A 23182-nucleotide genomic window follows, 5' to 3' on the forward strand; every position below is an offset into this window, starting at 1 on the left:
ATGTTGCATTACTCTTTTTAATAATAGCATCTATTTACGATATCATTAATAACAACATCTATTGAAGACGGTAAGTCTTAGCATTAATTTAATGGGAGCATTAAACAGCATCTATTATATATTCCCAGTTAAATTAGCATGATGGTTTTTTAATGGATGTTTTAATAGACATTATTAACCAGAATATTATAAAATTAAAACAGAACCCAATGGGTTCTTTGAGTTCCTGTTGTAATATTCTATGAAGCCACTGATTCTGAAAAATAACAGTGCATTTATTTTTAATTTAATTTAATGGCATTTCGCAAGAGCTACAACACGCACATGCTTTCATATGGCACAAGTAAAGACAAATATTCATTGAATTAAGACATGGCTGATTTAAAACCTATCTTACATTTTTATCTTGTGGGTCAAATTCTTTAATAAAGGTTTCTTTATAAACATCTGTGTACAAAGAGGAATAGTTACACTTTTTTTTTGCTACCTGAAGTGTGTTGAATTTCCTGCTGAAATCATCTCTGAAAATAATCTGGAGTCAACATTTCTTCAGAGAAAGAAACATTCTCTTGATAAATTACTATTTCCCATATTTTTTGTAAAAACCTAATTTTCTCTTGTTTTTTTGTGAAACTACACAGTGGGTGTGAAGAGTAAGTCTCAATTCCAACTTTTTTACCATTTTCAAAGTTCCAAAGCTGTAAAACTCAACAGCTCACAGATCTGCCTATTAAGCTCTCATTTTGGTCAGCAAACATTTAGTACACAGGCAGCAGAATCTGAACCTTCTCATTATTGATTTTCTGTTTGTGAGCCATATTCCTGCAAGTATATATTTTATCCACGGTAAACATTACTGTTCACATCAATGAAGAAGGTCATTGGTCATTATCTTTCCATTTCAGCAGCAATTATGATCAATTCCCATTTTCTGTACTGGTGCTCATTCCGCTGTGGGAATGTGGTAGACACCTGTCATGCATTAAAAAAGTTTAGAGAAAAGTGGCTTGCATAATCATTTAGCTGACATTTTGAATATGTCATTAACTCTTTCATTTGGATGAGCCTTTTTCTGGAAATCTCTGTGTCCTATACAACCAACCCTCCACAAATTACTGAATAACACCTCAGAGTTAGCCAAGAACTTTTAGCTAAATTTCTTGAATCACCAGTATTTTCTTTGAAATCCTAAGGGTCTTACTTGAATACAAATATGTCATTTCATGCAACAGACAAAGCTGGCAGACCTAATAGGAATTTCCCATTGGACTTGCTTTAGAATATGAATCCAACTTTCACTGAAGGACTAAGCAAATCCCTTCCCATCTCTCAAAGACTTGTCAGGAAGCACAAATGAAAATCTTTATTTTTTACATAGCTCTCTTGCTACCTGTCTATATCCATCTGGCACTTTGAGATAAGGTCATGCACAAATGGTGTTTCCAGGTTGATCCGAGTGCATTTAGAAAAAATGTGCAATCAGTAAACAAGGAACAAAACTATGAAGGTATAGCCTGAAAGTGGCAAAGCAAACATACAGATCAAGAAAACAAAGGATTTTGTCGTGCTTTCTAAATACTCAACCTTTTAAAGGTATGTCTTAAACTAATGTGTCTAAAATAATCTTTTGATAAATGGGAGGAATATTTTTCCTGAACAGTGAACTTTACACTGCATTCTCTAATGTTGTGAAGAGAAGCTTCTGTTGAAAGAACCTGCCCGGAGGTTCTTTCAAGAAAAGAAGATGCTTTTATTTATAATCTCCAGAATTCCCAAAATTCAATGGTGTACAAAGACACTTGAAAGTAGACTTTATAATAACATGGGAAAAAAGATGTGAATTCCTGCTGTGCTGAGCTGGTTTGATTATACTGTAAAGCCTTTAAAAACTGAGTTTAACATGTCTTTTGGGAGAAAAAGGAAACTTAAAATAGGCCTTCATAACAGGCCTATATGAGTTAGGAAGAAACTGATTACTACATGTGCCAGTTTGCCTTGGTTTTTCTTCTAGTTTGGATGAAAATAGCTCATAGTTGTAAATCCAGGGAGAGAATGAAGTAAACACAAGAGTTCAATACTTCAAACAGATGTCGAACTTCGAAATTTCCATTTACCAGCCTTTTCCCTTAAGAAAAGAAAAACTGCTTCAGGCAAGTTCTGCTGCTCCTATTATCCAGGCACAAATCTCTCTTATTTTCCAGCCTTGGACCAGGGAATGGAGGGTTGGGCTGTTATTAGGCTAGGCATCAAGGGGGAATGGAGAACCTCAGTTACCTTTCCATGTTTCCTGCCTTTATCTCTAGACAGGACAGAACATCTCTGCAGTGCTAGAGAGAATGGCAGCCCAGGACTTCACGGGAGTGACAGCTGGAGTGTAAAAATTCTGTTTAGCAAGGCTTTTGATAGTGACTCACTAGAAAGGAATGGCTCTATCAAAACTGAGTCTGTTCCTGGAACTGCCACATGGCTCAGGACAGGAATGGGAGCATGGGGGGCCAGGCACCAGCGTCTACTCTGCATTGCATGGAAGAAGTTAATCCCTCCTATTCAAGACTTCATTAAATGAAAAACATTTGTTGGATAGGGGATGCTGACTTCTCAGCTTGCTGAGCAGGATAGTGACTCAGATTCAATTTTCTGTTCCAATTCCAGTTCCAAACTGGATGCAATAGGGACTTGAGACTCAATTCCCAAGAGAGTGCCACTAACTTAAAACCTAGTATCTAGAAAAGCTCCTGGGATTTTTTAAATTTTAATTTTGTTACAGGGATTCAGACTTGGACCCCACAGTTGCTTTCAGCTGTAGTTTCACTGAAAAAAATACATTCCTATAGAATTTGATTAAAACAGATCAGCATTTTCTGCCAACATCAATGAATCAAGAATATTTTGGGGAGCTACACTAAAGAACAATTATTTCAAAGAAGGAAAATGGGAAGGGTAAAAGAGGAAAATGGCATGGGATCAGAGATAAAGGTCGATAAGCCAAAATAAAGTCCTATTTGGAAAGGAAACCAAAACTTCCCCTTTAAAATTATCTCTAGAGCATTCCTGGTTGAATACCTGTCCTGCTTACAAGGCCAATAGACTTTCTGATCACCAGTGAACACCTGATCAGAGAAGCAGCTGTTTATTAATTCACTGAGTTATCAAAGTTAGTTCAATCTGGAAAACTGCATTTACAGAAATCCATCAGAGGCCAGTTTAGGCTTAAGACCCTTGATGTCTATTGTAGCCAGCAAAGCTTTCTCTTCTACCTTTTTCCTCATCTTCTTATTCTTACACTTTCTAATGTAGATTTCTATAAGCACCCTTTTGTTTTCTATACTGCCTGCATTCCTTTTAATTGCACTGAATTTTTTTTGTCCAGAAGTTTCAAAACCATTGCTTAAGCAGACATACCTCCTCCTTTGATCAACTGAGTATAGATGTGCTGATGCATTTGCTTTCCTCAGAAAGACCAATTTAATCTTTTGAGCAAATCATCTACATCGAGGGAAGATTTTTGCATTCTAGTAGTCTCAAAGTGAAAGAGGTTAAATTTGTTAATGAGATAATATCATTTGGTTACAGTGAAGAAGGACAATACTTGGAAGATAATAAGAGCTTTTTCCATCTCTCACATTATTCAGATACAAAACAGTCTAAATATTTAATCTTGCCTATTTTCCAGCTCAACTCCTAGGTAACTTGGAGCAAAGTGAAACGATGGAAATTGCAAAGATTAGGCAAATGGTTAAGAACCATTACAGATAAATGCAAATCCAAGGATATGAAAACACGTGGAGTCCTGTCGACCGTATTTTACAGATTCTGTGCAGACTCCTTAGAAGTGCATTCCAAATGAATGTGATAAGAATCCAGACAGTTAGGGACACAAGAACAGGTCACTAAACTGGTGAAGAAAACCTCAAACCAGAAAAAGCATCGGAGCTCTAAACCACCAGAAAGCAGTCACATTCACTGAGATATAACAGGAAAGGTAGAGAAAAAGATCTTATAAATTGTTTTTCTTGAGAGAAACATAAAAAATTTGCCTTCTGGTGTTCAAATGAGTTGAAAAGTCAATCTTTGTAATAAAGCAAATACTGCCACTTCAGCATATGCCAAAATACGTGCCCCATTCATGCCAAATGACTTTTTGTTCATCCTTTTTTTCTGATAATGGTTTGTTACAAGTTCAACTAACATCAATTCTTGTGTATTGGTATTATGACTATATTGATAAGGATTGGAGAATCTTTAGTACTGCAACTATTAAAAAAATGATCAAAATCCTAAAAGACTGGCTTGAAAATTAAATTTAGAAAAATACATGAATTTGGGAATTGCACTTTCTCTGTGTTATTTGACACTTGGGTGCTGTTTTTTTCAAGCTTTACTGCATAATGTTTTTAAGCTAGCTGCAAATGTAAAACAAGTGAAAAAATAAATTTGAAATGTTCACAAAATCCCAAGGCTCAGAGTAGAGCTGAGATGAGTGTGCAATGGCAAGAGAAAATTAGTTGTCTGAAGCATAATTTCAGAATTTTTGTTTCAATTTGTTGTTTTACTATGGGCAAATTACAATACCAATGTCTACTGGTTCTGTAAAACTGCATTTGAAATATTACCAATTAATGAAATGTGGTATGTTAATTTGGAATCAATTTTAAACTGCATGACTCATGTCATGTTGCATCATTCCACATTATTTGTTTACAAAACAACTTGTTTCCTGCAATGATAGCATGAATATTTTGGGGGGCAGTCATTATTAGACTGGTTTACAAATTTTGACTGTGAAAAGGAATGCATCTGTATTCTGTAAATATATATGCAATTATCTGAATTCCAGCTATGTTATGTTGATTCTGCTGTTTCTTTTCCTGATTGGAAAGAGAAAGATCTGCTCTTAAAATAAGCAGATGGACTTTCAAACTACAAGCTTGAATGAATCATTGAAAAAACAAAAATAGTAGAAGACTGAAATCGTGGTGGAATCAGAAACAAGGATATGAGGAACAGACATCAGAAATGATGGATGCCAATGCAAAACAATTATGCTAAATGTGTTCTAGTGTTACAACATCACTGGCATTTTAATAACAGGAAACATCTGAGAGTTTGTTTTATAAGCAGAATGCTATGTGGTTCTAGTCCACATGGGAGCTACTGGCAGGTGCTAGGACATGTTTCATACAGATCAGTTTTTAAAACTTTTAAAAATCTTTCATGATTGGAACTCCTATTACATCTGACATGGCAGACAAAGCCTGAAGAGGACACAGCCCTGATGTGAATGTGAACTCTTAATCGAGACCCTGGGTAATGGGATTAGGTTCACGTTCTCAAGCCCCGAAGCAGGAGAACAGTTTAGGACCTAGAGCCCTACCTACACCCTAGAAACAGAACCTCAATAAAAACTGTTAGTCAGGGCATCTTAGTACAGACGTAGCTATTATATGGTAATCTGAATTTAGAGTCGTCAGTGTCCTCCTCAACATCCCTACCATCTTGTATGTCCAGCACAGTTCCACTGGGAATCTATCATTTACAGATTGAATCTCTTTCTTCAACTAAGTAGAGACTGAGCATCAATAAAAGCACCTTGGATCTCTGTTCTTAGGTAAATCTAACACAGTGTAAAACTGGCTCTGTTTCCCACTGCACGATGACCTTTCTCTGAGCACACATCTCTGGTTTTGGGATGCCGGTTTCAAATCTGCCTTAGTTTTAACAGCAAACTGCTTCTGTCAAGGGAAGAGCCAACCAGAATCCTTGAGATGTGAAAACAAGTGAAAACACTTTTAGAAATCTATAGCTTTTTGCTGTTACAAGCAACGGTTTTGTGCCCATCTACATCTGAGCTTCTTCAATTTTTTTTTAAAAGCAGTAAGTTTTATTTAAAGCAAATTATAATAATAAAGACTTAAAATTTTTGTTGTACTTTTACTATAAGCATTAGGTTAAAGCTGAATAATGCATTAACAGATATCTGTCAACGGATACCAAAAATACAGAGGCAGTTTGCAGAGAGAAACCTGAAATTCAGCAGCTTCTGAGTAGCCATATACTCAATATATTCAGCAGCTTCTCAGCAGCCAGCCTGACATTAAATTAGGCTGCTAGAATAGGATGTTCAAGTGAAGGGCCAGTATTCTTGAGGTCAATGCCATCAAGTGAATATATAAAGAATCAGAAAAAAAATTAGGGCATTTAACTAAAAGTTTTGAATTTGAGAAGATAGGATAGTACAAGTTCAAACTAGCTTTACACTCCTAAACTAGCTCTAATTGGAGAAATGTGGGTTCTATTAAATCTGCCTTGAGACCAGTAAAATGTCCAAATGGAAAACAAGAACATATCCCAAAACTATCAGTCATCTTGTGAGCAATGGATTTTTAAGGAGTTTCATAATGGATAACTTAGGCTAAATAATGCAATCTGTATACAGTAAGTCAGATATAGAAAGTCTAGTTCAAATGCAATTTAAATATTACAAACAGGGTTAGAGAAGGAAAAATAGGGGAAGAACTTTAGAGAACTTGGAGTAAAATGATATAGCTAAATACAAACAAGATATGGAAAGGAAAATAATATAAAAAAGGCAAACAGAACCCCTGTACTCCCATAGCCAAACATAGCCCATAGCCATCTCTCTCACGTTAGGAAAAATAAAGGCCAGAAAACATCAGAATGACCTTCATTTTAGTCATTAAACCTATATTTAGATACCAATAGAAAAAAAGATGTGTTCAGTTTTGATCATAGGCATCCTCAGACTTCAGATAACATGTGTTCTTTCACCAAGAGTTCCATTTTAGAAATTCTAAGTCACAAAAGTCCCATATTTCTGTTATATCTGTAGAGAGATCTTGGTACACCATTATAAGCTTAACTGCATGTCAGTGCAATTTATTACATGATTCAAATCAGAATGTACTTTTGGAAACCTTCCCAAAAGTTTACATTAGTGGATTCTTACTCTTCTACTTTAGGACTATAACATTATACAATGCATTAGAAGCTGAAGGCATAGAGCAAAGAAAAGGTTTAATTACAGTCCCTGTGTGGAAGCTATAAATATATGGCAAGGATAAAGAAGACAAGATAAGAAACCAAAAACGGGAAAAAAAATAGTGATGAGAAAATCACCTTAGAAATGACATCCTGAGGCAGAGGATATTGATGATGAATAGTAAAAATATTCAATCTCAGATAGTGCTGATGGTTCCAGCAAGAGCTGCAGAGATTATCATTGTATTAGTCACTTTTCTGTGGCTTATTAGGAGAATCTTAGTTCAGTCAGCTCTCCTGTTCTGGCTCAAGTGTTATGACCTGAAGGCAAAGATTACTCTGCTATATTTTCTATCATGAAAAAATGAATTAGATTTATTTTTTAATTAGAACAATAAACATACATAATTTTCTGCAGCAAAAGTATTATAGGAGGAATTGTTACTGAAACTGTATTAAAAATGTAGTTCTTACTGTGAAAGACTTTTGCATATTTTAAGGTTGCTTCAGGGTATTCCAGCAACCCCTTGAAGTTAAAAAGAATAATATCAGAAAGAGTCTTTTTCATCTTTTTCCAGACAGTAGAAATCCCAATTCCAAAACAAACTTTAAACTCACTCTCCATGCCAAGAGAAGAGTCTCTTAATTGCTATACTGGCTTTACTGCTACTATAGTAACCTCACTGTAAAATTTACTATATCCTTTACTGCTATAGTATGTATCTTTAATACTATACTATTACAGCTATACTAGTTTGCTTATTAATTTATTGTTTTATTTTACTTTATACACTATTTCTGGTCTATTTTAGAAAATACACTGATTTATTTTACTTTTATATTGATTAATTTCATTTCTAATACTGCTATACTAGCTTTACTATTTTATACTATCTTTATTACTACTATATAGGCTTTCCTACTGCTGTAATAGAGGTAAGTATATAAGTTATCATAGAGCTCATAACAATAATTGTAATAATTGTAGAAAATGTAAGTACCATTCTCCCATCTCAGTATGAATCTGTGCATGACTGCTTGGAAAGGAAGTCTCCAATGTATAATGAGAAGGCACAAAAAGTAAGCAAGGAAATGTACTCCAAGGTTGGATTATATGAATGAACATGAAAAGCCTAAGTAGAAATTTAAAGCTACATGAAGTGTTGTATGTCTTACACACTTTGCAAAGGTGATTCATAGGCTAAGTCTGTATGTGATACACACTCGAGCTGTATCCACATTGCTGCAGTCTGTAGATCATGTCCGAGATTGGTTTCCCCTCAATACAAATTCTTAGTGGTTATAATTACAGACCATTATTTTCCATTTTTTGACCCTCAATTTCTGTTTCAAACACATACTGAAACTGTCCAAAATACAGTTCCCAAAGCCCATAGACCATTACGACAGTCTAAATCTGCTCTGCAGATATCCTGCAAGTGAGTGGTCATTCATTTCCATTCTTCCACCTGAAGAACCAGGACAAAATCTCTTAGGCAAATCCTAACCTCCTAGCAGAACAGACTGGAGCATAGCTGCACGAGTGCAATCTGTTCTTTGCTGTCCGGAAACTTTGGACAAATCAAATTAATTTCAGATAGTGGAAAAGCATCCATCTCCAGGCCTGGAACAGCTTAAAGCAGATTTTCAGGATGACAGCGAATTTGAAGACAAGAATATTTGCATTTGCCAAGTGTTTGGTGTACCTCTCTGAAGTTCCAGATCTTAGAAGGATGTCATTACCCTTTGAAGCTTAGTCACTCCTGATCATTAGTTTGAGCTAGGAGAATCAAGATCATAAAATTGTTCACAGACCTCATGTATATTATCCATAATGGAATGGTTTCAGAAGAATCCCTATACTCCTCCAGGTATTACACTGCTTCCCCAACTTTCTAGGGTGATAAATGGCTTTCACATGACAGTTGACTACCACCCTAGGAGACACAGCTCTCAAACAGGAGGGATAGTTGTGGCCCCTCACAGGTTGGTTCATGGATTCCCTGACACTATATTCATGGAGGTGTGGGAAGCTGAGCCATTTTGGCTGATTCTGACCAAGGATGGACATGCACACGCACAGACTTTCAATTTCTCAATGTATAGCTGTGCTCCTGAATCAATATGAATCAGCAGTATGTGGTTGCAGCAAAAGTGGCCAACTACATTCTTGGCAGTGTCTGCAAGAGAAGACAGGAGGTCAAGGCAAGAAATCTCTATTCAGGACTTGTAAAAACACATCTGGTGCATTATGAGGAGGTCTGGAGGGCCACCTACATGACTTGAAACCCTTCATCCTTCATGGTGTTTAGAACTTGACTGAACAAAGCCGTGAGGAACCTGTTCTATCAGGATCTGCTTTGAGCATGTGCTTAGAACAGATGACCCCTAAACGTCTCTCATAACCTCAGTTACTGTACACATACATGACTACACATTATTACCAGCAAACCTTCAAGGCTGTGAAATTTAGCATGCAAAGGCATCAAATCTTTTTTTCTCACATAACTCTCTAACAGCACCAAAAACAGGAACAGAACCTCAAATGGATCCTCTGTATCTATACAATTCTTTGTAGTATTCTGAGATCCTTGTGGAGGACTGTAAACTGACATTAGATACACAATAGCACCGGTAGTGAAGTGAGACAAAACATGCCAAAAGCATCAGCTTGTCTCTGTACTCGTGCTCTGAAATACCTTTTCTAGGACAGCCACTGAATGTGTTCACCAACATACAGGCAGTACAGAATATCAGTGGACTATGCACCAGTGGCAAAAACGGAGTTTTTTGCCACAATACTGCAATACTGAAATACTCCAAAGAGGCTTCATCAGAGAATTTTTCATGTTCTGATCATCACTAGAAGGCTGGTGTGGTTTTTCAGGGCAGGTCTGCTGACAACAGTGTGAGGATGCCCAGCTTCAGACACAGGTGAATCTGTTGCCACTGTGACTCCTACTATCTATCACAGGTCAGCCTGCAGAGTACAGTGTGTCACAGTAAATGAGACATTAGATTGTAATTAAACTGGCAATTAAACTGTAAATAACTTTGGCAAATAACCTTTTTTCTCAAAAGAAAAACATCCAAGGATTTTTTAGAAGTGACTGCAGGAAAAAAGTCAAACAAGTTACATTTAAATAAGAGTAGAAGGGAAATAAAACTAATATAAATCTTCTGGGAAAAGTCAAATGTAAATATTTTTATGAATCCCTGTACGACAGAAATGGCTACCAATTTCCTTACAAAAAAAAAGCAGGTCAGAGATAAAGTTTAGTAGTTTTCAGAGGAAAAGCCAAACTGAAGAAGAAGCTAATAAAAAAACCCCTTAGCATTGAACAGGTCTTTTTAAACTTAGGATGAATGACTGATGCTCTAAAAAATCCCTGAGGTTATTCTGCAGATACCTTTGTATTTATGAGGGAATAATGATGATAATGCCTTTCTGTGATTATGGTGGGAAAGTGTAGTCCACAGATTCCAGCAGAAGGAAGAAAGGAAGGAATGAAGGAGTCTACTCTAAGTACCAGAATAACTTAATCTAAGCTCTCATCTTCAGAAAGAACATTTTAATTTAGAGTTCCAACATCAAAGACCATATGAAATCACCATTTCTTTGAAAATCCACACTAAAGAACAAGGAGATATTAGCCAAAATCCTTAAACTAATTAGTACCAAATACTCCTTTGGGCAGAACTTCTCCCTAGGATCAAATTACTGAGCTTAAGTTAGCAAACTCTTAGTCCAATCTCAGTGTGGGTAGAGACGAGCTTCCAATGATGAGAGCCTTTATTATCCTCATCCTAAATTGCTTTATAGTCTGTTTTTATTATTTTCTTTTTCTGATTTTTTAAAATTATTATTTTGTTTTTTATCCAGGAAGCAGCATTGCTTAGTAGCTACTTCTGTTTGCATACAAACAAGAATGAGAAACCAAACCAATGACTTAATGACCTTTCCCTTCCTCAGCAGGAACAGCTTTATTATTGCACCTCAAAATCTGCCATAATTCTGACTGCAGACTTCACCTCCATCCCTAAGACAAAAGAACCAATCCTGGTTCTTGCAGAAATGCATCTAACATCAGGCTGAAGAGGATGACTGTGACTGTTCAGACCATTTCACTGAGGACTGGCAATGTTATCCTAGAATATATTCTCAGATGAACAGAGAGGACTGAGAAGGAAGGTAAAAGGACTGTCAAGCGAAGAGGCCAAAAGCAAAAAGCCTAGGAAGGTGATAGGGGATTCTCAATACAGATTTATGAGCAGCTAGGAAAGATGACCTTTCCCCAGACTAAGTATGAGCTATTCAGTAAAGAAGAAACTATATCCCCAGAGTTCAACTGGAGTCTCTGTTACCTTAAAACTTTGTATTAAAATTCAGCACTTGAATTAAAATTATGCATTGGTACATTAACTTCTTTAGGACTCGGAGGCAGTCTGATCTATAGAAGATAACAGTCGTGAAAACTGTGCTTTTAAGACAGCAGGTCTTACTACAGATTTATACCTAACTGTGAGGAGAATTAGGTTCACTGGGTAGGATTTATTTTTCTTTGCCTAAATTTTTTAAAAAGCAAGAAAGGCATTCTTTTCACTAACATATTGCAATGAATAAAAATTCAGCTTTGACCTGGATAAATATCTATCAAGGTTTGCAGAAAAGACATTACTATTGACCTTATCATCTCAACAACACAGTTGGAGAGCTCTATTCTAATTTATACTCGCACAATTTGAAGGCTATGGCATATGCTATGGAAAAAGCAGTAAGGGAAACAAAACAATTCTTTTAGTTTGTAAACAAAATGGTGTTGCTGACAGACAGAACTGCCAGAGTAAATGGTAGTTTACCATATTGTATACTGGCTAAAACATTGCTATGAAGAAAGCAAAATTCAAAAATCTTTTCTACCAATTATATTAATGATGCATAATTTTCAGGTCATTTATCTATGTAGTTTGCAAGCTTTTAAGCTCAATAATAGTCTAGACAAATGCAGAATGTACACTGCATTTTTGTAAGAGAAGTAAATACATTTTTTAAATACAGAAATTATTATGAAATAATTATTACTGTAAAAAAAAATACGGACACTTTCTGGATTTGGCATTTTAAATACCAGGGTAATTTTACTTTGCATGAAATGACAATGTGAGCTAAATGAAAACAAACTCCCTTGAAAATTATTTATCATTCTACAAATATTCGGAAGTATTTTCTGAAATTTAAAATACAATTAACTTGTTCTTCAGTAACTTTATCCCATTTTTAATTCACCTGGAAGTTCTAGGCCTAATCTGCATAGTTAGATGGTAGAACTTACCATGCTTTATGGCTGGGCTGGCTTCCTGGGGCATTTTTGCTGTATATCTGCTGCATGGTGAGGGTTTAATGGACATCTCAAATTAGAGACATGACATCTAGGAAGCCTCAAGTCTTAAGATTTTACCTCTATTTCAGTGTTATAGTCTGATACTTATATTATTCACCCTCACTCCACTCTCAGGTTGGTGTAAATACAAGCATATTTAGCACTTAAAAGGCAATTCATTTGAGTCTCTCCATATGGAGTTATGCTTAATTTGTATTGTAGACATGGAATGTGTGCTCTTATGCACATTGTGATAATCATTCATGCTGATTTGAAAAGATATTGTTTAAGTCTTGACCCTCTCCTCAGAGGTAACACTGCCATTACACAGATCTTCCACCTGCTTTGCAAGGTCACTTCTCAAAATTAAATTAGAAATCCCATTTCTTTTTATTACACAGCCATCCATGTGATGCATATACTAACTGTGGATTAGAAACTTTGCATGGAGGAAGCCATGAGGTTAAGGAGATTGATCATATCTGGGTGTTCTGGAAGCAAAGAGTTCAGTAGTTTGTCATTTTATATAGTAGATTGTGCTTGAAAAGAGAACTGGGACTTCGGTCCAGCTCATCCTACCTGCACTGAAAACATTTTTTTTCTGGAATACCATCCTGAGCACATCTTTGGCAAAAACGGACTTCCAAAGTGGGGAGGGGGATTAGGGATGCAGATCTGACAACCTGAAAGACAATCCCTGAACTAGGGGCACCATCTACAGGGGAACAGACTGACACTGACTCCGATCAGTTCACACATTTCATAGCTGACATCTGTGCAAAGCATATGCAAGTTGGTTTGGCTACACTTGAACACCCCCTCCGAGTACTTCTGTTTTCATTTTCATTTCTGCTGCAACAGTGTCCAGGAGCCCTGGGCACAAAGCAGGAGCTCTCAGTGTCAGCTGCTATACAAATGCAGACTAAAAGAGAGCATCTCTGCCTAAACAACTTAGAAGCAGCAGCAGATGTGTACAGATCAAACAGAAGAAAACAATGAAATCAGATGACAAACTGAGACAAATATCAGTGAGTGGACTAAGAAGTTCTTTGATTTTACCCTTTGATTTTTAGCTATAATTAAAACCACAAAATCCCAACATTTATTCTCCACTGTCTCTACCCAAATGGTAATCACACACATTGTTAGAAAAATCATCTTCAAAGATTAATTACTTCACATAACACTTCCATTAGTTGTGTATAGCTGAATACTTACTCCAGTGTTTATTAATTTTATTGAAGGTTAATTCTCACTTTGGTGACGTAGCTTTCTGTCTCTGCTTTCATGTCTTTCATGCTAAGTGCATCATCACCACTCAGGAGGTATTATGTAAACGTTATACTGAAAGCAAGAGTGTAACAATAGAACACCAAAATGGGATTCCAAGTGTTTAATTTTCAGCTATACAGACCAGCCCTTGGATTCCCAGTCAAATGGAAAAAAAACCAAAACAATCAAGAACAGACATTTAATATGCTAAAAGAAATTTCAGAAGCACGTTCTTACACTCCTGCTATCAGAGCCTAATTTGAAAGACTGTTCCATTTCCCTAAGCAAAACCCAATTCCTTTTTCTTCTCACAAAGGAGCATCTCTAGATAGTAAAAACTTGAGGATGGAAAAGACCAAATCAAAGCAGAAATAGGAGTAAATTACATGATAATGAAGAACAAAATAAAAGCATTTTTCTGTTAAAGACAGGTATCTGTAAGCTTGCACAACACAAAGCCAGTGAATCACAAGAATCACCGTTTAGTTAGTTTACAGATATACCTGTTAAGTAAATCAACATGCCACCAGTTTTATTTACTTATTTGCCTGCCAGTGATTTGCTGTCATTATTTACCTGACTTCCCATCTTGTACATCTATTTGTGGCAGTTGTGATACTCAGTCACACAAAGGGTGACCTACAAAAGGAAAAAAGTCAGAGCCCTGATTGCCTTATTTTATGTGTAACAACTGCTGTTGCTCCTGAATTAGCCTCAGTTCAGTGACTGCCATTCTAGTATCTGCTCTTTATATGCCATAAAACTTGCCACGATAGGCCTGAGAATATTGGTTTCATTGGCTTTGGCCCACACTTCCTTCTTCTTTATGGATCAAGCAGGAGTCTGTCATTTTCAAAATCCAGTTTTTATGGCTCATATCACTTTCTAATCTCGAGGTTGTATCTTGAAGTTACAATATAAAGTAAAAAAAAAAAAAGACAAAGACAAACATGGAATCATTTCTGGTCTTGCTTTTTATTCATTTTTTTTTTTCCTGATTCTCCTGTACCTTTGGCTCAGTAAAAGTCTAAAACAAAAAATTACATACGAAGAATATAATGGAATCTAGTTCTTCATTTGTATGTAGAAGGATTCTTGGCGGAACTTCTAAATGGCTGACACTATTAAAAATTCCTTTCTAATGCACTAAAACACATTAAAAAATTAAAATGCCAAACAAGACAACAAAATAGGGTTTAGATTATAATTTCTTCTGAATTTGCATGTCTCTTCTTTTTTCTCAGAATAGAATACGTTCTTCTTCCCTAAACACAACTGTGGAAGAGTTAACAATAATAAATACATGACTTTAGAGGCTAGCATTTGGCTAGCACTCCAAGCATTCATCAAATATCTCCTGAGCTCTTCTGAAGCACCCTTGTCCATTCAGGATATGTATGTAATTCCTCAAGCCTCACAGCTTCCTTCGGTATAATTAACAAAATGACTGCGTAGTAACTACCCATTTCCTTGAAAATGCAGCAGTGAAATAGAACTTGCAAGGCTGAAAGCCTCCTTCTGTATGAATAAACCTTTGAACCTGAAATGAACTGAAGGAAGCAACTTTTGCAGCAACTCTTTCATTGCAAACAACCAAGCTTAGAAAATAATAGGCAAAAATTCTCCTAGCCCCTACAACAGCTGGTTTGGGTTTTTTGGGTTGTTTTTGATTTGCTTTGGTTTTTTCTGCTTGTTTGTTTGTTTCTGGGGTTTTTTTTGGTTGGTTGTTGTTTGTTTGGTGCTTTTTGAAACATAGCAGAACAATTACATATGTTCTATGATAGAGAGTGCAAAAGTGATAGTATACTCTTCAGGGCTACTACTAGACAGCATTTCTGTATCTTACTGTCTGTACACACTAAGGAAGGGCCATTGGGTTTCAGTGATGTTTCTTGTTCTTTGTTCAAATACTAAGACAGCATATGATGTGTCATGCCTTGTGAATGTCAGACTCCCACAGACTTCTGGCTGTGTGGCTGTTAGGAACTCAGCATCAAGTCCTCATAATTACTAGCATTGAAAAGTGTGGGTTTTTAAACTGACCAGATAAATGATCCTAGAGAAAATAATCCTTGATATCTATTGTATTGGGACAGAGAAAACAGCAACCCTTTCAAATCATACAGGGTAATCTGAGCACAGGTGACACTTCTGCATATGCAGTTTTACATTATGGTTGTTCCACCTTTCTGTAGTTCAGTAAAAGCTTTACAACATAATTTCTTTTGTATTTGCTTTCCTTCTTGCCTCTCACGATCTAATGTGCCCATACAAGAAAAACTGATATTCTGACTAACGGACCTAAGAACAAATGTCAGAAAAATTGAACTGGAAAAGGGCTGTGAATTTGAGAGTAAAATACCAGCATGAAAGTATGGGTGGGGAATGGCAGAATACAGTTCTGTGGAAGGCACAGTAAGTCACCTAGAGATGTGCCTGGGGGCTGCGTGACTTTCTCAGTTACCTGCTGCTGATGGCATACGGGCTCGTCTCTTTGCCAACATCTGCTATCTATATTAAGACGTACTTCAGATAAATTTCACTCTTGTGTACCAACTGAAACCAACTAAATGGTTGTGAAATATACTACTACTTTCTCAAGTTTTCTTAGAACTGTAATCCAGCAAGATCATGTAGAGTAGTGCATCAAACCTGGGCTACCTGCATGTTCAGTACCCTGTAACCAATTAAAGGTTATGGGAAACACAAAAATACCACTCTGTTAGGTTTACATTTTGGAGGTAAAATTGTTTTCTTCCTCTTTGAGGAATATTGCTTGTTATCCTATTTGAGGTTATAAATGCAGCAATAATACATGCTGAGGAATAAAGAGCCTTAGTCTGTTGTGTTTTTAAAAGCTAAGCTTACATCTAAATCTATTTCCATTTCCCTCTGGAACCTGAGCAACTTTTTATGTTATATTAAACATTAGACAAATAGGGTAGATCTAATTAAAAGTTGAAGAAATGTGCTTCCCTTAATTGAATTTGCTACAGTTACATTTTGCAGACCAATGTTAATCAAAGCTTCAGTTCAGAGTGGATGGATCAAGGGAATTAGGTTAACCCTTGCACGTCCTTACCTGCACACGCGATACAGTCTGCCCTCGCCTAAGCCGCAGACGCCAATTACGACTCCCCGCTCGGTCGCGACTGCCCGGGGCGGCGGAGCGGGAGGGCTGCGCACCGCAGGCTGGCTAACAGCGCCAACTCCGCCTGCCGGGGGTCGCCACCGCCCCGCGACCTCCGGCCGAGGGCCCCCACCGCGCCTCGCCCAGGGCACCCGGCTCGCCCGACGGGCTTGTGGCACAGCGCCTCGTGCCGCCCAGCGGCAGCCCCCCGGCCGCCCGGGGATGCCAGCCTTATTCCTTGCGCGCGGGGATACCCCACTCATCCTCCCCATCCCCATCCTCATCCTCATCATCATCCTCCTCCCCCGCCCGCCGCCGCCCGGCCCCGCCCGACGGGGCGGACAGGGACCCGCGGCCGCGGGATGGGCGAGGCCGGCGCGGCGGCTCCACCCTCGGTGGGCGCCGGGCGATTGGCCGCGGGAGCGCATCTCCCCGCCCCGCAGCCAATGAGGGCGGCGGGCCGGGGGTGATGGGCTGCCTCTCGCGGGAGGGATTCCTGGAGACGCTGCAGTGTGGCGGCGCTCCCGGCGCCGCGCAGCCCCCGTGCCGCCTCCGCCGCCCCGCCTGCCTCCCCTCGCCTTGCCTCGCCTCGCCCTGCCCGCCGGCGGCCGCCACCGCCGCTGAAACTTAACGCCCGGCGCGCCGCCAGCCCGCCGAGCGCAGGGGGCTGGGGCAGCCTGCCTGCCGTGCCGGGGGCGGTACGCCCGCGCCCCGCAGCCTCGCCCCGGGAGCTGCCGCCGTGGGGAGAGGCTGAAGGACGGAGCCGGCTGCGCCCGTCCACGGTTGCCAGGTAAGGCAGCGCTCCGGGGCCGCCCGCAGCCGCGCCCGGGCGGTGTCGCCTCGGGCGGGGGGAGCTGCCCGCTGTGCGGGCGGGGGGAAAGCGCACATGCTCCGGGGGCGGCTGTAACGCCGCCTGCCCGCCGGCTCTGCCCGCACTGCCGGGGGGCGGGGGCCCGCCCCCGGGGCGCTCCCGGCGGGGGTGGGGGCGTTTACGGGAGGGGCGACACAGACAAAGGGGACGCCCGCGCCCCCCTCCCACCCCCGGTCCTCCTTGCTCCCCGCCCCCGCGGAGCTCCGCCGACGCCCCCCGCCCCGGCTGCAGGAGAGAGGAGCCGTGCGCTCTGCATCCCTTCATCCCTTCTCGCAGCTGCCCGGAGCCGGCGCCGAGGCGGCCGCCGGGCCAACTTGTTTGTGCGGGTGTCCCCTGGCCGCTGGCACCGCCGTGCCCCCGCCCTGGGCAGGGTGCTCCGTCCCGCCGGCCGCCCCGGCGGAGGGCGGTGGGGCGCGGCGGTGCGCCCCGCCCCGGCGCTGGTCTCCCCTCCGGACCGCCGGACAAGAGCTAATCATTTATGTATCAATTCACAAAAGCCTCTCCCACTTCACTTAGAAAGGCTGTCAGGCTAATGTGTTTTCTTTCCATGCAATTTCATCTTCTCTGACATTGTTTCCTTCATTCCGAGTACCGCTTGCCCTGCTTTGGTTTGGGTACGTTCTGTTCTGGTTCCTAGGCGCACACGGTATGGGTAGGGGATCAGCGCTCTGTTTAAAAGTTAATTTTGCCTATCAAACTCTGCTAGGTACAGTAGTAAGAATGTGACAAAGAATGTTAATATTTCTTTTGTTTCCAGGCTTCTGAAATAAAGATATCAAACGGCTGCTAGCTTCTGGTAGTCAGTATAGTAAATAAATTAAATGTAGTCATTGGAATGAGCCTTTATGGCACTTTCAACAATCTGTAATTCAATCATCTTTGATACAAGCTGCCTTTTGCTATTATTCATCAGACCCAGCTGAGTGATTTCTGTCAGATGGGAAGCGGTAGAGAGAAATCTCTAGGTAGATGTAACTGAAAAGCTTTCCAAGTAGAGTCCTAAATGAGCACAGAAAAGCACTTGGCCACAATCTCAAGACAGATGTTGGCATCCAAATAAATAATTTCTTTTGATTGTCTGGGGATGTCAAGTTTTATTTTCCTTATTTAATAGCCATTTGCGTGTGAAGAAGTAGCTCTGTCTTTATTACCTTGTAAACTCAATGCAAAATGTTGTAGTGCAATAATATTTCACTGTCTCTGAAACAATATTTTCTGTACAAAGGTCAGTAGAGTAGTTTGAGATAGGCATACATGTTGTAGACGACAAGTAGACTACTAATCTGCAGCGGTGATACTGATCCTCAGAGCTGCTGTGCAGTGTGCCATCCGTGTTGCATGTTAATCTGTTATGCGCTGTTTAAATTGCTTTATTGTCCAAGAGAGTTGCTTCATCCTTAGGAAGGGAAGATGGTACTTGTATACCCAAGGGGAGTTTCCTTTCCCTGGTGAGTTGACATCTGGATTTACACATGGGCACTTGTTTTAGGAGTGTCCCCGAAAAAGGGAGGGGGGAGCTTTTGGGTACAAGGACAAGTAGGCAGTGAACTAATTTGCTTTGTGAGGATATGAAATGACATCTCCTGCCACGCTTAAATAAAACCGCTCAGGAAAAGCGTAAGGAGGTTGCACATGTGTTTAGAAGAGTGTTTTCTTGTCTGTCTTGGAAACAAATGACCTGATTTTATGTCTTGAGTCAAATGTATATCTTTTTTGTTCCAAGCTTTTTGGGTTTTTAGTTCTATTAGTAGTGTCTGAGGGAAATATACTTTAATGTGGTCTATTACTTGGCTTGTGGTATAGTTGCTCAAAATTTGCATGCATACAATTCATAAATTGAAACTATATAGCTTAAAACATAGTGTAGGCAGCTTGAGTGAGAAGAGATAATTTCAAAAAGAACCACAGGGCATAAGATAATGACATACTGTAGGAAATAATCATACTCCTGCACTTGCAAAAGCATGAAATGTTCCAGTGTAGCCATTTCATACAAGCCAAATTTTCCTTCACATTAAGAGTGCCTAAGTGAGCCTTATTAATGTTTGATGCGAAAGATGCTAAATCCATTATAAGGATTGATACTGGAATTTAAAGAAGTAGCTCACAGAAACCAGAGCAGTTCTAATACTTTCTTAAAGCAAATGTGTAAAATAATCAGTTGCAACATATGCCATAGCAGTACAAGTGGGAAATAGTCTCCTGTGTAACACTGATGGGAAAGAAACCCTTTAAAACCGTAGATATAGAACAGTGTTTGATTTAACAATCTGAAATGTTCTCCTACCTTAATCATAACTTAAATCAGATGTAAGAGATGACCAAGAAGATGCTCAGTGTTGGTTAATGTAGTGAAGGTGTGAGATAAGAGAAGGTTCTGTTTGTCAGAAACCTAGGGAAAAAAAAAAAAAATCTATATTCTTCCAGCTAGCATAGACACACCGGAAACATAAAATCAATTTTTATGGTCTTTTGGCAGGGTTGGCTGTAATAAGTAAAAAGAAGGAACAGCTTAGTGTCTTGGCAGAAGTTTCTAAGCCACTCAGCTATACAGCACTCAGTTAACTGATGTTTCCTCACATGAAAATGAAGCTCTTATTTAGCATATTGTTGTCGTTTCCTGTCCATTCAACAGTCTTCTTACAATTTAAAAAATATTTCTCTGTAGTTCTGTATTTGCATGCGTGTTTAAACACACAGATAAATCCTTTACTGGGAGCTGCTTTCTGCATAAGGGGTGCATGCAGCCTCGTGTTGCATACTGGGGAAGAGACATTAAAGTTTGTGATGCAAATGAAAAGGACAAGAAAATATTTCTGTATATCTGGAAGAAAAGCATGGACGAATTATTATGCATGAATACCATGATCTCCTTCCCTCTGCTGGTGATGCCTATATAAATACGCACTTTCACAATGAGGAATATTTCATCTTTTGATTTTACTTTGATTCTCTGTAGAATGTTTGTTTTAGACATAACTCTGTGTCTAGGAAAAAACTTAATTAGGAATACAGATAAGGGAGCAAACTATCAATTTGTGTTTACTGCTGACATTTACTAAAGATACTCGAGGTTAAAATAAAAGCATTTGCCAGACTAAGTAAACAAAGCATTAGGTTAACAAATATTTTCAGGATCCTTACGTACAAATGCCATCTTTGCTAGAGTAGGCTTTACTCCTCCCTCATACACCCCGGTAAAAGAGGGGATTAGGAAATGGTGGTTATACTGTTACATCTTTTACAGAAATACCAGACACCAAAGCAGAATGCATTAGGAGGACGACAACTGACAAGGGTTTTTCATGATCTCTTCTGGTGATAGAGTAAGAGCAGGCTACAGGCAATCTCTTTCAAGGACTACATGGATTAGTTGAGCGATTTGTGCAGCAGCATGTGGGAAAATTTTTCTTGTTTAAATAAAAAAAAAGAAGTAAAAATATTTACTAATGCTGTTTTTTTTCTTTGAGTCCTGTAATTACTGAAAGCTGGGTAGGAACTGTAATAATAGCGTCCCTTACGTACTACTTTTGACAACTGTCTAATCAGTATGTTTTAGAGGCTGCCTTTTCTCTTCTGATGTTTTCCCCAAGTAGCTAAAGGAGGAGCACGTGAATGGCTTGTGAGAGAGCTGACCATTTTTCTTAACCTGTTTTCTTATCACTGTCAGTCTGGAGGTATTTCCCTGAAACAGCAGGCACTGAACACTTCTCCCTCTCCATACTAGAGGGAGTGGTGTTGCCATCTTTTAAATTCTCAGAGAATTGCAAACCCGGATGCCACTTCTCTTTTCTAGGCATCCCTAAATAGGCTCAGAGAAATCTATCAGAACATGAAATAAATCTGGAATGTTTCCTGTGCAGTGTAGCTATCTGATAAGCTTCTATATTTATAATACCTTTTTAAATGGAGAAGATGAAACAGATTTAAAAAACCAGTTATGAGAAATTATCCAAATAATTAATAATCTCTGAATTATTATAATTATATAAAAATATCGGGAAAATAAATTTTTATTTAGGAGTGGCTAAATCCAATTTAGTTCTTTTAATGATGCTGTCTGTAAGTTTCCTGGACACTATTCAGGATTTATGGCTAAATGTATTGTAGAGTAGCTTTAATAATGTAGCCATGGCTATAGTGACTAGGTAGTGCAGTGCCTCAAAGCTGCTCAGTGATGTTTTAATAAATTGATTAAATATCCACTTACAAGTTCTGTTTTGTACCTTTATCTTAAGGGTATTGTTTTTCTGTAATCATGTGGTTGAAAAATCAGTGTAGCAGTTGCAAAATGGGAAAGCTGGTAACCATTTCTCAGCTTGGCTCAGAGTTTACCCATGAGCTCTCATGTCCATGTGTTTAAATAACTATGTAGCTCGTGCAGTTGAAAGTAATTGGAGTGCTTTTGTGCAAAGCACTGTGGAAATAAGGATTCCTTGACAAATGGCTTATCTGCTTCAGGGTAACAGTCATACTTTTCCTAGAAAATAGTCTGTGTACAGATGAACTAACTTAATGACCACTAGTGGCATGAAAGGTTTTTTTTTTTTCTTTCTTTGTTTTGGTGCTGGTTTTTTTGTTTATTGGGTTGGTCTGGGGTTTGTTTGTTTTTTGTTTCTACTTCTTTCCAAAGCTATGGACAGCATTTCTTCATAAACATTTATTTCTAGGAGAAAGTATTAGAGTTGGGAGAAATTCTTAAAATATGTGGTGATACAGATAGGGAGGGAGAGGGTTGTACTTTTGAATATTTTAAAAGATGAAGTGATAAGGAAAACATAGTGGTATGATGTGTCCATAGGATACAGAATATACTGGCAAATAGTTGAGGGTTAAAGAATGATAGTGTAATACATCCCGGTCAAAAGAGTTTTGAAACTTGAGTTAAAAAAGGACTTTGTGTTTCTTGTTGAAATTGTAAGCTTTGTGTTTTGAATTCGGTAAGGTATTTAGTTCAGGGTGCTGTTCTAGTTGTAAAAATAATACTGTAGAACAGCACTATTGTCCATGTGGACAGACTTTTTTTTTTTTCCCCATGCAATAAATTGCAGGACAGATAGTGTATGGGGAATTGCCATCTCCATTATTCCAACTCTTTTCATTACCTTTGACAATGATCTGGAATAAAATATAAAATCCATATTCATGAGAATACTTATGGGTTTTTTGTGCCCATTTTAATAAAGTTGGAAAAAGTGCTATTATAGACTGATTTCATTTGGTTTCTCATTATACATCTGAATGTGTCCTAACAAAGTGCACTGTAATACTTTTTGCTACTTCAAGTAAAAAAAAAAAAAGTGAGTCCCCCCTTAAATACTGTTTCTGAGAAGGATTCAATATTACAGCCAGGTAACATGATCTATTCTTATTTAAAGAGAAAAGGAGTTGTATGCAGCTGTAAACACTGACTGTGGGGTTGAGAGTAGGAAAGGTGCCTTACTCAGGAAGGACAAACTAGAAGTAGTTTAGAGGGGGAAGTTGTCTCAATTTATCTTTAACTTATCTGAATTGAGATGTGTCTAGTCT

The 23182-nt window shown here is 38.9% G+C and overlaps 1 protein-coding gene and 1 long non-coding RNA gene across 6 annotated transcripts in view; one reads left to right on the forward strand and one right to left on the reverse strand.

The window, feature by feature from the left end:
- Window positions 1-16832, reverse strand: part of LOC148223574 (uncharacterized) — an 86848-nt gene extending 70016 nt beyond the window's left edge. The window contains exon 1 of the long non-coding RNA XR_015803786.1: window positions 16735-16832. This is a non-coding gene — a long non-coding RNA (uncharacterized LOC148223574). The remainder of the gene's footprint in view (window positions 1-16734) is intronic.
- Window positions 16833-17227: 395 nt separating this feature from the next.
- SYT1 (synaptotagmin 1) overlaps window positions 17228-23182 on the forward strand; it is a 333238-nt gene continuing 327283 nt past the window's right edge. For 2 of the 5 annotated variants that reach the window (XM_014888619.2, XM_088164987.1), the window contains exon 1: window positions 17228-17572. The gene's annotated coding sequence lies outside the window, so the exon portion shown is untranslated. Of the gene's footprint in view, window positions 17573-19001; window positions 19102-23182 lie in introns of those variants that run through there. The other 3 variants (XM_088164986.1, XM_088164988.1, XM_088164983.1) reach the window with 2 other exon arrangements.

Source organism: Sturnus vulgaris, chromosome 5, assembly GCF_052056855.1.
Source record: "Sturnus vulgaris isolate bStuVul1 chromosome 5, bStuVul1.hap1, whole genome shotgun sequence".
NCBI lineage: Eukaryota > Metazoa > Chordata > Aves > Passeriformes > Sturnidae > Sturnus > Sturnus vulgaris.